The sequence below is a fragment of the Rhea americana genome, unplaced genomic scaffold, assembly GCF_003343005.1.
Source record: "Rhea americana isolate MKP2758 unplaced genomic scaffold, rheAme1 scaffold_2, whole genome shotgun sequence".
NCBI lineage: Eukaryota > Metazoa > Chordata > Aves > Rheiformes > Rheidae > Rhea > Rhea americana.
Window position 1 is genome coordinate 3,002,905 of NW_028186149.1, and position 15,457 is coordinate 3,018,361.

The following is a 15,457-nucleotide window of genomic DNA, read 5'->3' on the forward strand; positions in this document are numbered from 1 at the left end:
TCGTGAGGAGGAAGCGCGGGGACGCCGGCGGCTCGCGGGGCGCCGGAGGCTGAGCAGCCGGTGCGCCGMGACGGGGCCCCGAGGCGTGGGAGAGGAGCCGCCACGGCGAGCAGCAGCGCCGGAGGCTGGTGTTTGTGCCCGGTGTGCCGTGCCCGCCGCGTGGAGCGGAGCGGGGCTTCTCATCCACTCCCCCTTTATTACCCTCCCCTCATCAGGAGGTCTGAGGGGGGGAAAAGCCGCTCAATTAAAAATTCTCCACTTGGTTTTTCTTCAGATAAACAGCACAAAACGTTACAGTATTGTTCGTTTTTCCTTTTTTGAGACCTTTTTTTTTTGGTATTGCCATAACAAAAGGAATGTGGGGGGAGAACAGGGAGGGAAGGCTGCATGGGGAGTGAGGCAACGGTTGCCTTATTTTGCCTCAGACAACGGTCTGGGCTTTCAGATTTGTGTGGTTCACTTGCTCAGTGCCCTTCTGATGGATACTGTATGCTAGCGAGGACATAAAAAAAATTTAAATAAAGACACAAGAGGTTATACAGCATACATGATACAGAGATAAGGTGCAGTGCACTGATATTTAAGAAAAATCTTAAAATACTATAGCCTGATTGGGTAAAAAAAAAAAAAATACAGGTATTGTTTCCGCTTATATTACCTTGTCGAAGCCACCATATAATCTCCCATGGATGCAAAACCTGTTTGCAGCAACGGTATTTTGCGTATTATACCTGTTACCCAAGAACCCCTCCTTATTTAACCAATGGAACTGTATACGTAAAAAACGGAAGAAACTGCTGTCCTAGCTTTGTATGGTCACATGTAAGCAATACTATTTCCAAATAAGGTGACTTTTAAGGGTGAAGAATTTTAGTGTAACTGTTTATTGCCATTTTAAGAAGTAAAAATATGGTATATGTTAATTATCTGTATGTTGAAGTGATTTACAGCATAAGACTGAAATTTATCTCTTTATAGCCTAGCTCCTTCTCAATAAGGGACAGACAGGGAGAAAAGAACTCTTCCTTCTGCATGTGGTGCTGCGGGTACCCACTGCCAAGGAAGTTGCTGTCCTGACTCTGCTTTGGGCTTCTTGGATCTCAGGCTGAGGACCTATTATTGTAAATCTTGATTCTTTCAGGCTTCCTAAGCCTAAAATCTCTGATATTTTTGAAAATACAGTGTTGCCTGTAGTCAGTAGCTACATTATTACTTCTCTCTGACCCTCTGATCTTAAGAAGAGTGTTCTTGGAAAGACCATGGCTGCTCAGGTCTTTTGGTCAGTCTTATGGAAGCTCCCTGAAAAGTGTATGTATATGTGTGTATATGTGTACGTATATATATATATGTATGTATGTATGTATGTGTATATGCATTTAGCTGGTTAATGCCAGTTCAGATTGGAGATTGCACATGAATTTAAAGGAGAACTAGGTCTTTAATGGTGTCCTTTGCTTAAGGCAGTGTATATGAAGATTCACTCCAAGAAGTGAGATTGTAGCATCTCTCCTACCAGTCTGGTAAGAATGTTTGCTAAGAAATCATTTCTGAAAATAGTGTAGTTCAAACCTCTTCCAGCATATGTTCCTGTGCTGTGAAGGTAAAGAAATCTAGCAAAAAAATAACCTGTTCCTAGCTATTTCTCACAGAAAAATAGGAAGGATCTTATTTCTGTCCAGAACAGCCTGTTGGTTGTAGACTTTGAACCCAACCCTCAGTCTGGGAAGTTCAGTGAGTCATGTTCAAGATGTGGGCTTCAGATGCTTTTTCACATGGTCCCAGACTTGTGATACCAATACCCCTTGTAAATAAATAGGATATGCTTTAACCCCTCACAGCAATACAAGCTAGGGACTGAGCAGATGGAGAGCAGCGCTGCTCTGGGATCCTGGTGGACAGCAAACTGCACATGAGCAAGCCTAGAAAGGCCAACAACATCCTGGGCTGTATGAAGGCAGTAGACCGATAGGAAGTGATTATCCCTCCCTACTCAACGCTCATTATACTGTGCCTATAAAACTATGTCCAGCTTTACCTCTTTCCCCTGCCGCTCCCTCCCCCTCTGGCCCCAGTTCGAGAAAGACATAGATAAACTGGAATGAACTGAAGTGAGATCAGTGGACGGCCACCAGACTGGCTGGGGCTGGGGCTGGGGCTGGAGCAGATACATGATAAGGAGAACCTAAGGATGCAGGGCTTTCTCAGTCTGGAGAATGGGAAGCTTTGAGGGGCCCAACAGCAGCTCCCCACTATCTACAAGGGGGTCATCAGGAAGGCAGAGTCAGACTCTTCAGTGGTGCTTAGCAGTATAATGAGAAGTAACAGGCATATGTTGAAGCAAGAGAGCTTCAGAGTAGATATAAGGAGAAACRTTTCCCCTGTGACAATCAAGCATGAGAATAGGTTGTCCAGAAAGCCTATGCAGTTTCCATCCCTGAAGGCTTTTAAGACCAGACTGGATAAAACCCTGAGCAACCTGGCCAGTTGACCTGGTTTGAGCAGGAGGTTGGATGAGAGACTTCTTGATGTCACTTCCAACCTGAATAATCCTATGAGCCTATGAGCAACTGTTCAGTTGTGTGTTTTTACTTATCCTTAAATGATCTAAGAAGCAGAAATGTTTCCAGAAGTCAGAACTTATTAGAAAGGAGTAGAATTTCCATCCTAAAACTATTCCGTCACAGCAAAGATGGAATGTAGATATTAGTATGCCACGCTGGCCAACTGCTATTACCTGTGTGGGTAAACTAATGCATTGCTGTAAGCCTCCTGATCGTAAGAAGAAGTCTTTGGTTGACATATTAGTCTTTTAATGCAGATATAAACAAAAGCAAGAATTTGCTCCTTGCAAGCAAGACCATTTCAAAGTAATGTCTTTCAGAGCTCCTGTGAGGCGATTAAARCATTGCAATCTTAATGCAAGAGACATATTAGTAGTTCTTGTAGCTGGGAAAAATAAAGCACTGATACATGCACATTGTGGGGTAAGAGGAAGAGCTGAAAGCAGAATCAGAAATCACTAGTTCTTAGACACTCCACRAAACGTGACTGCTGAGTCGAACGTTCATTACGAATACTTCAGGTACTTGCAAATGCTTTTAGTCTATTGAAGAGAGAATTAAAATGTGGGGATCTGACTTTTTTTTTTTTTTTTTCCCCTGAGGACCTATTTACCCTTAAGAGCTGTGTGAAAAGCTGCTCAAGAAAGCATAGTGCGTTTCTTGAAGTATTCCTTGCTTTAGGCTTGTCCTGCCTGTGGGAGCAGAAAATACGGCTCTTAGAATTCTTTTCATGGCATGCATGAGAACATTTTTTCCAAGTCTCAATTTTGAATAAAACTTAAGATTCATCTCTACTAATGATATTATTTTCCAGGAAAAAAAAATCTTCTACAACTGGTAAAAATAGATAAGGAATAAACTGTTTGCTTCTAATGCCAGCACTGTCATCTGAGTGCACCATAGTCCTTTTTGGTTGCAGTACATGCTGCCTTCATTCAGCTACTGCAGGAGAGGAGGGTGACTCACACTTCAAGAGGAGTAAATCAGAGCTGAGCAGAGGCTGCTATGGAAAACTGTAGGGTTAATAGGTATTACCACCTAGGAGGAGGAGGAGGAACTAGGAGCCCTGTGGGGACAATAAGGAAAAAGCATCATTCTTAGATAATAAGGTTGAGTGAAATACTGCTAAAGGTACATACTCTGAAGTATACTCATGCATGAAGGGATCACTTTCTTTTGAACTAGAAATAGATGAAGAGGAAAGGACAAGTCAGTAAAAAGGGATACTGGAAGTCTTGGAAGGGAGAAATGTTTCAGCTGTAACTGGTGTGAGGTTTGGAGTCTAAATAAGGATTTTCAAACAGCAGCACTTCTGCAGTGCTGCTCATAGCCACCTGGACTCCCACTGGGAGGTGAGCAGAGGAGTATCCTGGGATAGTTCTGGTTCGAACTGTTAAAGTTTACCTCAGAGAATAGCCTTCCTAGTTACAGACTTCAGTAATGAAGATCTATCCACATAGGAATAGCTTGTTACTGTTTTATTACTTSAAAGGTTGGTTAAATGTCTCCACTTTGTTAACTGAATAAAGTACAAATTTAATTTAGCACATTACTGTTAGGAATATCTGTAAGCATTATTTCTAGGTTTCCCTCTTTTTATCTTATACTCCTGGAGAAATCCCRCATACACTTGACAACCACAACATTTGCACAAGTTCATCTCCCCAGGTTGACTGTACTTTATCTTTGAGTGTTTTCAAAGAGTTTAATTTGTTGTTTTTCTTTCCTAAAACCTTCCTACAGAAGAGGGGCCAGACCTCGCAAGCTCTTTTTTCTTAAGAGACTTCTACCTTCGTGTGTCAAGGGTTCCCAAGATCCTTGAAGGATTTACTAAAATTCTTTTACCTCAGTAGAGATTAGAATTAGCTAAGATTTGGTAAGRGGGTCCCAAGAGGCAAGTTTCTTGTACTGTCACTGGAATATAGCAACATCTTTTATTAAAAAAAAAAAAAAAAAATCTCACAGCTGAGGAATTCTCACAAGTTACTTGACCACATTAGTCCAGGGTGCCAAGACTCGTTGTCTGACAAGGTAATATAGTGCCTTTTGGGCTCATTCCTATTTTATCCAGTAAAATGTCCTTGCTGCAGTGACTATATAGAGTCATCTCTGCTTTCCATTTGTTCCAGTTTGAATTTGTTGTGGGTGACAGCCAAGTGATTATCTTAACATAACACTACGCGGTTCTCTGGGGGATTTAGTGAGATAGTATTATCAGTAAAAATTGAGCGGATTTGTTCTCATTGATTTGGGAAATCTGAAATCTTTCTACAATAAAGCCTCAAAGAGAAAAAAGAAAGGATGCAGGAAGTATAAAAAAAATCAGAAATATCAATGTAAATTCATATTTTAGCATGTTAATGGAGATGGAGAAGTCATGTTCTCATACACAGACTTTCATCTTCCCATCTTGCTGTGCTAAGAGCCTGAGGTTTTAGGAATGATGTCAGAATGATCTCTTAGGACACCAGTGCAGTCTCCTCCTCTGGATAAGCTACTGAAGAAGCACTAAAACTTGGAGAAAGTTCACCTTTTCCCTAAGAGAAGGACCTTTAAGTGCTGACTTACTTAAGGAGCACTGTACTGATTAGGGAAATACAATTAGCATATCATAAAGCAAGAGAACATGGAAGGAAGGGAGTAAGGAAAGAAGAGGGGAGGAAAACAAGGCAACAGGTGTATTAGTGGTGAGAATCCTGCATCTGTCTATTTTGTATGTGAAAATTCCCTGAGGAGGAGGAAGTGACAGATTTTTAAAGTGTTGTCTCTGAAAGAGTGACTGAAGAGCGATCAAAAAAAAAAAAAAAAAAAAAAAATCCCAGACTCTATGTCTTTCTTTTTCTTGGTGCTCAAATATCCCCAAGGCATTTAGTCACGTATTTCTAAACCACATTTTTTTTTTTATTTTTCTATAAGCTAAAATGCATGGTGGGTGCTCTAAGTTCCCCCAGAACAGCACCTCTCTAAATGGTATTATAAGAACCTCCGAGAATAACTAGACCTCTATGGCCTGCAGTGTTTAGGATCAACAAAACAGCTGGTTTTTACGTCAGAGAAAGAATGAAATCTTACATTATACATAAAATAACTTTTTTGTTATTTTATCCATGTCTATATTTTTTCTAATTATTAAAGATTGCCATCTTAGCTGCAATTTCTTAGTCAAGAAGCATTTTCGGAAGTTGAAGTATTGTTGGGAGAAAACATAATTAGATTTCTTGTTACAAAGAGCATTCAATACTAAAATCAAGCCAGTTTTGAGAAAGAGTTTACATTTCCATCTTTTTAAGTATGTACAAAATACYTGTAAAATTTCATTTTAATAAGATCCTGGGATGCACTCTTGATTAGCTAACATTGAATGCAATAACCAATTCAGGAGAGCTATAGTACTAATCTATATTTTGAAATATTAATTTAAAAATTGTGAAAGTGTTGGTTATTAGATGAATAATGGGCCATTTCAGAATCTTCCAAGCGTAGTGCAGTTTTTTTTCCTCTCTTTTTTTCTTCCGCCTTCATTCCTGTTCATTCCTATGCCTCTTCCATGGTTCGTATACCATACAGGTGGTATACACATTCATGTTTTTAATGTGGTTTAAATGCTCAAGTCTTCTTGAGTATTGTGCTAGTGAGGAGGGGCCTGGATGCTCAGCCTGTCCAGGGACATGATAATAAGGATCACTGTGTGGTTTACTTTTTCTCTCTCCAAAGAAACTGGAGCAGAATTTGAAGTTACTTTACAGTAAAAAAACAGTTTGCATGAATTTCTTGCTCCATGAAATGACATCTGAGTTACTTTTAAAGACTCTTCTGAAACCACATCCTAGAATGTGAATTGGCAAGGTTTTCAGCACTATCATAGAATCGGTAAGGTTGGAAGGGACCTCTGGAGATCATCTAGTCCAACCTCCCTGCTCAGCAGGGTCACCTAGAGCATGGTAGACAGGGTTGCATCCAGGCRGGCCTTGAAGATCTCCAGAGAAGGAGACTCCACAACCTCTCTGGGCAACCTGSTCCAGTGCTCTGTCACTATGGTTGCCCCCAGTATGCTTTTATGGACAGGTCTAGTTTCCCCCTACATGAGTTGTAAATCAGAGTAAAATCTATTTTATTAACAATGAGAAAGGAAGGTTTTTCTTACCTGAAGGGTTCCTATTTCTRTTTCCATGTATTCCCTATTAATGAGCTATCGTGCCACATGAAATGGCTATATTTGGAAAGACAGTCTATGTGGCCATATGCTTACTGGCCCTAACTATTAATTTTTGTGAGTGCTGGGTCTATAATCTCTGTACTGCCTCCRTCTTTTACTCCTTCTGTCCTTTTATCATGTTTCGTTAGCCATATAGAAGGACTTCTGTTATCATAAGTTTTCTTCCATGTTTATATTAGAATTTCGTTCCCATTAAGCATTTCCCCGATATAGGAAACCAAATCCAGATGGTACATAGTAGAGTAAATAAATAAATAAATAAATAAATAAATAAAAGTTCTTTTGGGCAGGATCAAAGTCTTTAGATATTGCTCTTCAGATGTTACCTAAAACTGTTTGCTGCCTGCTAACTGTTTCCAAGAGTTTCTGTACTGTCTTGAGTCGGGGTGCAAATCCTGTGCTTATATTTGTGCGCATACTGTTTAAAAGTCGTTACAATTACTAACTCAGGCATAGTCATAAGAACAGTTCAACAGAAAACACAGATATTTCTATTCTTATAAACTGATATAGAATAGGAAAGAAGCAAAGGCTTGCCTTAGTTCCAGACTCTTACTATGCAGCATAGCATGTTGTTGCCATGCTACCAGAATTACTTGCCTTGATATTTGAATTTACCCAAATTTGCATTTAAAAAAGCATGAATTGTTAACAGTACATTAAAATATAAAATACCCTGACAGTCCATAAACCTTGTCATCAATTTGTTCATATATTATTGACCTCCATACATTTTTTCCCCTTTAAAAAAACCCAAAACACAACAACAAAAATCTCAGAGACAAATGAACCAATAAAATAGGGAAACATTCTGTTTGCTAGTGCAATAAAGGTATGTGTTGAGAGGAATATAAATTATAGTTTCCATAAATAATGGCAATGTGCATTTTGCCTACATCAGTAAATAAATGCCTCTCGGCATCCTTCATAGTCTCTGATTTATAATTACAATGGGAAACCAGAGCACAGYAATATTTTCTTGTTATTGCTGGATTGTGGAGGAGAAAGCAGTGTTTTTCTACTATTTAAAAAGAAACTGAATCCTTTAGGCACAAAATACTGTGTTACTGGAATACAACTCTTGATTGGAGATAAGGTAGCTTTAAAAAGAATCTTATCCCTGTGACATTCTTTGCCAGTAAGTCTGTGAACGTGACTTTAATTATGTAGAAGTATTTGACATATTACAGCCCAGGAGATCAGAGCTGTGGTGTGCTGGATGATAGACAGAGACAGAAGGAATTCAGATAGTGACTAGAAATTTCATACTCGACCCTACGCCAGTGGCATGAGAGAAGCTGAGGATGGGAACTGTTCTTAGCTGAGCTGCACTGCATTTCTTATGCCAGTGTCGGGAGGGTTGTTGAGGGTAGAATCCTTCATTGCTGGTTAATGACTGCCCGCTTGCTTCAGGGAAGATTCACTATGAAAATACCTGTGGGGTATTTGGAATGCATCTCTCTCTCTTTCTCTTATGTATGTGTGTGTCTGTGTGTGTATATATATATATATATATATATAAAATAAAGAGATTTTCTTTGTGTTTTTGTTGTGTTTTCAAAGTTGGGAGGAAATCTCACTCATTTCCCCAGAAGTAAAAAGGACAGTGTGTAACTGTTGTGATGCTTACTATTTTCAGTACTTGAAAAGAGACACACCTTAGTGGGTTTTTGGCACTTGGTTTTTATACCTATCTCCAACTGTATTAAATTTTCTCTAAACCATGTATTTCCGCTGATGGTTGTCCCCCATTTATTATTCTACAAGTACTCATCATAACTGGAACCACCAACTAGCAGCTGATCTAATTAGAGATGATGATTTGAACAAAAAAAGTGCTGTTAAGATTATATTGCTCTAGGGAAGAATAACCTTATATTAGTTTTATTGAGGCATAAGATGTATATATCGTTACTGTAATTCTTTTGCAGTGTCATGTGAAGTAAAATTTAGCTATTGAACTGCTTACCAGAAAGCATCTGAGCAAAGAAAGTGCATTTGATAGCCCTGTTTTACAGGCAGTGAGACTAAGACAGCTACATTAGAATGACTTGCCCAGAATTCTTCACACTGCTGGGTAACTAAACCAGGAATAAAACCAGGGTTTCCAGACTCGGTGTCTAATGATTTATCCACAGTGTTATCCTAACCTGGTTCTTGCTTTGTGCAGTAGCGCTCAGGAAAGGAACGAACTGTTAGCTGACCAGCTTCCCATCRTACAAATATCTCTCTCTCATTTTTGTACTCGATTGCTTTTGCTACAGGAGGAGTAGAACCATAGTCTTCTATGCTTTGCATCTTAAAAACTGGAATGAGGGAAACTTGAGATTTTTTTTTTATATTAGAGCACTAGCCTTTTATGAGAGTAACTTTCTTTTGTTCCCTCTCTCTCTGTATCTCTGTGTTTGTGTTTTAATCACAACTTAGTAAAATCTTAGGCTTACTCTTGAGCCAGCATCAAATTAATGAGATGTGTTAATATTTTTTTTTGTGAGTCTTGTGATATTTTATGGTTTGGTTAAGGGTCCAGCTGTTGGTGTGTGAGAATCTCAGCTTCGAGTTTCCATTCACACAGGCCCGAAGAAAGGAGAAACTGTGAATATGGACTTTAAATATCTGAAGAAAACTATGACATCTTTAACTAATTTTGAAGAATTCTTGTGATTGCTAATGCAGTAGTAGTTGTGGTGGAAATAATTTGCTTGAAATTAACCAGAATCTGTTTGAATGATTTAAGCTTAAATTACTGGATTTTTTTTTTCTTTATGATTGTAGTTAACATTTTTATAGCCATTCACAATAAATGTAGACAAACAAATGCCATCCAGATTATCTCAACTAGCCTTTTTTTAATCAGTAATTGTTTCATACGCTGTTACATATTTTAATCTATGTAATAGTCCTAATTGAATTAATATAGTAATTAAGGTAATGTATTAAATTAATGTAGTCCTGCTAGATATCATCATAAGATTGGATAGCATTACAGGGAGTCCAGGCTATTGCTACTCTCAGTTAAGTTTCCTAATCCTCACCAGATGCTGGCCCAATGGATCTTGCCTTTTGACAGGAGGAGGTCCATGTTGCCATTAAGGTTACACCTCTYTCAACATCAGATGGACATGTGATTCTAACTGGGGTTGACCCTGCCTGACGATGAGCYGGTGTTGGGCTTGTGGATGCACTGGCTGCCATCACCTCTGGCTGGACTGGGAGCAGTCCTTCCTCCTGGTCTTTTCTTCAGACCATCCACTGTGCTTGGGTACAACTGTTGTTATTAAGAGACTGCGCTTGTCTTGTCTTTGCAGACTACGTGGCTGCAGGCTAACCAATGAAGCAATGATTTCTCCTGTTGAGCAGCAGGCCAGGCTGCCCATCACGAGAAATGTGCTGAAGACCACTGAGACCCCCACATACCAAAAAGACCAGCAAAGGGGAAAATTAAAAAAAAAAAAAAAAGACAGTAAAGTTTGAAGTATTTGCATCTGGCTATAAAATTTCTAGTATGTGTRTATATATATATTTACATGTATATAGCTGACTATAAATAATAATTCCACATATGTGGAACTGAMATACTAACCAACACAATAGGAATCTGGAATGAAATAGAACTATTCTTAAAATACATATATCCTTAATATAGTGGAGCCTACAAGCAAGCTAAGGATATAGGACCTCTTTATGGTAAAAATTTACAAAGATAGCAGTAAATTGGCATTGCTAGTAAGACATTGCTRCTGACAGCTTAGTATGTTCTGTTTATACTTTTTCTGGTATAAAAAGGTAGCGGAAGAGAATATCATAAGAGCAGAAAAATGTGGTACAGAGTCAATATAACCTCATATTGGAGAAGAGATAGGGTGTGAAAGACTGGGTTTAATGAATAACAGACTAAACATTTACCRATAACTTGGAATAACAGGTATAGCTCTAATTATCAGTCAGTTCATTAAAAGAGGTTAATTATACTCAACTGGGAAAACTCCACTTAGTGTTACCATTTTGTTTAATTTTGCTCTTAACCTTTTTGCTGGCTTAAATTACAGAGATAAAAAGGCCTACGTTTATGAAAGAATGCATTAAATGAATCAGCTGTATGAATATAAAGAGTTTGTGAGCCAGCACAAGTAGAAAAAGAAATTCTGTGTTACAGAGACTGTAAAAGGACAACTCTATAATTGTTACACTGCGTCTGTTGTTACTGTTCTTGATCAGTACTGTGGCAGTGTGGGGTGTCACACTCTTTTTCATTCCCCTATAGCCTGCAGACTTGCTTGTAGTTTTCTGCTCTTTATTGAAGGGGTGGCTTTCAACAAAATGAAGCTTTGCTGAATGGGCTTTCCCAAAACACAAATTGTTTAGGATTAATTTGCCCCCCAATGACAGTTCTGACTATAACAAATAAAAGATGAAGAATTAAATGGAAAGGAAAATGTTATGTACATGTTCAGCACTTGAATCTAATGATGAGATGTCAGAGGGCGCAAAAGTTGATTTACAGCCTTGCAATGTTAGACTATATGTCATGGTACAAAATTGTTTCCTGTAAGGAAACTTTCTAAGGTCCAACACCCGTTGAGAAAACCCAGGAGAGGTCTGCATGATGTAACTACATTTGTTGTTTCTGGTAATTCTAGTAATTTATTATTACTATTATTTTTTTAGATGAAAACAACTTTTCTGTTATTAGGGGACTGTGTGTGTCTTGTCTTTGCAGAGTAGGTGGCTGCAGGCTAACCTTTTGTTTGAACTGGGCACTGCTCACTGGTATTTCAAGTCTCCGTTTTTGCTACAAGATACAAACTTCCTTGACGTGCTTTGCTCCCCAAAATGCTTCCACATCCAGGGCTGTAGCTGTGTGATTCTTTGTAACATGAGAAGTTCTAGTTAGGAGGAGGAGAAAGATGCCATGGTGTAGTTGTTCAGACCATTATAATTAAACTTACAAAGATAAAGGCTATTTGACCTAATGATAGGAAAATAGGAATTTGTCCAATTGTTGTTTCAGGAATTTGTCTGCGATTGACTTTCTTAATGAGCACAACAATTATATATAGTATTCTTTAAGGATCATATTCTGCCACTCTTGGTACTTTGTGCTATCTATTGAAGGAAATGGACCATTATCTGCAGACCAGGCATTACTCATTCCAAACCTGATACCAAAATTATACACACGTAGTCCTGAGCACCAGTTGGAGAAAAAACAATCTTCTCAGGACTAAATAATCCAAACACGGATGAATAAGTATTAGAAAGACTCATATTGTCATTTATATTCTTGCTTACTAGCTATTTACTGCATGCTTAGTGATAATGAGAGACATAGAATACTGAATTGGAAAATTCGTAGATAAATACAAAATACGCTGTGAGCCACAATGCGTCAATGCTGATGTTTCAGGTAAGATATTTCAGTGATCTATCAGTTAGTTCATGTTGAAAGGAAAAATGTTTAATTCCTGTGCACAGCTACATTTACTGAGAGAAATTTGGAAAGATATTATTTATTCAAGTGAATTAAGCAAAACAGAAGTATCTTGCCAGAGATGAAATAAAATAGAGGAATTCTTGCTTTATATAAGCTTATACATATAAATGTAAATCTTCATTAATGCTCTGCAAAACATATTCTAGTCCTTTGAGAACCATATGACACCAAGAATGGGAATAGACAGATAGGGAGCATGAAGTTTCCTGTGTGTAGTTCTCTGCAGTACTTATATCTAGCTATAACCTTCTGTCGTACCAGGGCACAACCACCTTGTGCTTCAGGAATCCTTTTATCCAAGAGATCTGTTATGTATGAARTTTTCCATGTGATACCATTATTTTACCTGCTGCAGTCACAACAATTCTGCTGTTTAGGCTAACTGTAAATCTGATTAACCGTGACACCATATCTTACTCAAACACATGGTGCTTTTAATAATTGGAATGGCTGACATTGTAATAACGCTTTTTTGGAGTATTGCATAGCAGTTAATTTTCAGCCTTGTGGAGGTGGTTAGCATAGATGTCATTTGCTTAAGTGTTGCACAGGCCTATGTTGAATTTTTGAGATGTATGCCCTGGGAACAGAGAGTTATTAATCCAGAACTCTTATTGCTGAAAATATAGTCCATTATTTGTAATAATGCACTGCACTCTTATTTATTATCTAGTGTTATATATCAGACAAAGTTCTTAACAGAGGTCTCTTAGGAGAAAACTTCAAGTTCATTATGGTTTTAGGTATTTTTAAGTTTTTGGTTTCTCCCCAGTAAAAGTTTAAATATGAAGTACTAACAAATTGGAGTTAGTTTTAGTGAGAATTAATATTTTATGGTTAACTTGGTTTGTAAGTCTGGAAGAACAGCTGTAATTACTGTTGCCTGCTAAACATTTTAATATTACATTGTCTTACAAGCCATAAATGATTATCAAAGCACAAGAGAAGTTGCTGCTATGAAAATAATGTAACTATTTTTAAAGACTTTTTACTGAGATTAACATTGACCTACTGCTACAGCAGCTAAACAGTTATTCATTACATGTCAGAAAATTGGTCATTAAAGTGTCAAAGGAGTTAATAGAATTTGAGACTTAGGCTCCCACCCAGCTTGCACATCTTCTGTGACAGCATTTCTGAGTTGACAAATTGTGGCCCTTTGAAGGCAAGTCAATAGGTTGCTTTGAAAAACATCTACAGGCTGAAGAATGATTGTCTGATGCCAAGCAATTTGAGACAAGCTACTGCTCAATCTGGCAAGGGATAAAGCTTCCAGCTGCTGAACTTTGATAACATGGATATATTCTGTTTTAGTTGCTCACAAGAGAGGTGATCTAAAGTCTTTCTAGACACACAAGTTTTCTTGGCTTCAAGGCTCATCTTGAATGGTTTTAAATGAAAATGCTCTTTAAGATACAGACAATGTGAATTTCATTGACTAGCCAACAAAAAGTTTCACTTTTTCATGATCTTTTACTATTTTCACAAAAATTCAACTCTTACAGTTAAACATCTGAGTGGTGTATGTTTTTATTTTCCATACACATGCAGAAAATGCCTTTGTGTTTGCCATGCTCTTTAGATCTTTGTGTTGTAAATGCATCTGTCGTAGTTTAGCCAACCTGAACAGTCTATGGTTGTCATAGTAGATGTGGCATTAATGTTTATTCTCATCTTTGTCTTGAAGATACCAAATTATTTCTTTTCATATTGTTTTACAGTCTACAAAATCATTGCACTTAAAACAGGGTGCAAACTTGGGTATCAGGCCTGCTACACTGGTTTTGGGTCTCTTAGGAACACTAAAATCTGCAAAGCTGCCCAATTGCCTTATCAAAGATTCACAAATCTTTGTGGGGGAATCCCAAGGCATTAAGACCCCACTGTGGCTTCTGTATTGGTTTCAGCACCGTCACCTTTCACGCTCCCTGGCATCAAATGTGTGTGTAGGAGAAGGTAGCAGAAAGGCATTTCTGTCTGGCTGCCAAAAGAGCATATTGAATGATACACTCAGACAGATGTACGTTAATGCGGCTTTGAGATTGCTCTGACTTCCACTAGAGGTTGATTCTGGGATTGGAAATGCCTAAAGAGGGACTCAAGCAAGTTTAATCCCCCCTATGTTTTCTATAGCCTTTATACTCCTTTATGCTGTGTGCTTCTCTTACTCCGCGTAGATTTGGAGTAACAGGGTTGGAGTGAATAGATCAATGCTGCTGTTAGAGGACAACCATAGCCCATCCCATTTCGTAGTATATTGCTCACTTTGTTGTGAAAGGCTTGATGATAACACCTTATTTTTAGGATGGTCCATGTAATTCAAGAAACCTGTGCTCTGTACTGCTTTATTGCCTACTTAGCCTGTCAATTACTGATACAGAAGATATAGCTACATCTGTGGGAACTTGCTAGGTTTTATTCAGTGTATTCAGTTAGAGGCAGACAGACTTATCCCTACTACAGATTTAAAAGGAAAGAGGAGGAAATGGAAATGGAAAGGGAAAGGGAAAGACAGGCTTAAAGTCTCTAATCTGTTAGGAATTGTTAGGATTTTCCTAGCATCACTTGGACTCTTATTGTCCCCATCTCTAGCAAAGCACAGGGTGGCAGAGAAGACTAAGAAGAGACAGCTAGATACTGTCTCCTGTACTTTCCTGAAGTGTGGTTACCACAAGTGGCCTGGAGGAATGACATACATTCAGTCAAAAACTATGCAAGAGGTATAGGCTAAAAAGAACCAGCACAGAATCAACAGCATAATATGAACTGCTAAAGGCTTATGCTAGTCTGATCTACGATTTCTGCTCTAATATTTGTATTTACTCTTATTTTGATAATGACAATCCATCAGCTTTATCACACACCTGCAGGGGGCAGGATCAAAGTCTCCAGTGTTTGGAACAATCTATAATGACTTGGGAAAAGTGAGATAAACATTCATTTCTTGTCAGGAAGAGGTAAAGGAAATGAGTGCTTCCATGAACTTTCAACAGACTGACATAACCAGGGGAGGTATGCTCCAAAGTGATTCATCTACTGGGGCTTCATCTCCTAGCGATAGAAGACTTGGTTTATTTTCCCTTGAATCCTAAGGATTCAGTTACTACTGAAATCAGGTAAAATCAAAGTACCTTTTTGCAAAGATCATCAGAGAGATTTTCATAAATATTCAGTCCATTCCTGTTC

The 15,457-nt window shown here is 38.4% G+C and overlaps 1 protein-coding gene across 4 annotated transcripts in view; it reads left to right on the top strand.

The window, feature by feature from the left end:
- The window catches only part of APBA2 (amyloid beta precursor protein binding family A member 2), a 110,953-nt gene that overhangs the window by 324 nt on the left and 95,172 nt on the right, over positions 1–15,457 (top strand). The gene's annotated exons all lie outside the window — the stretch shown is intronic.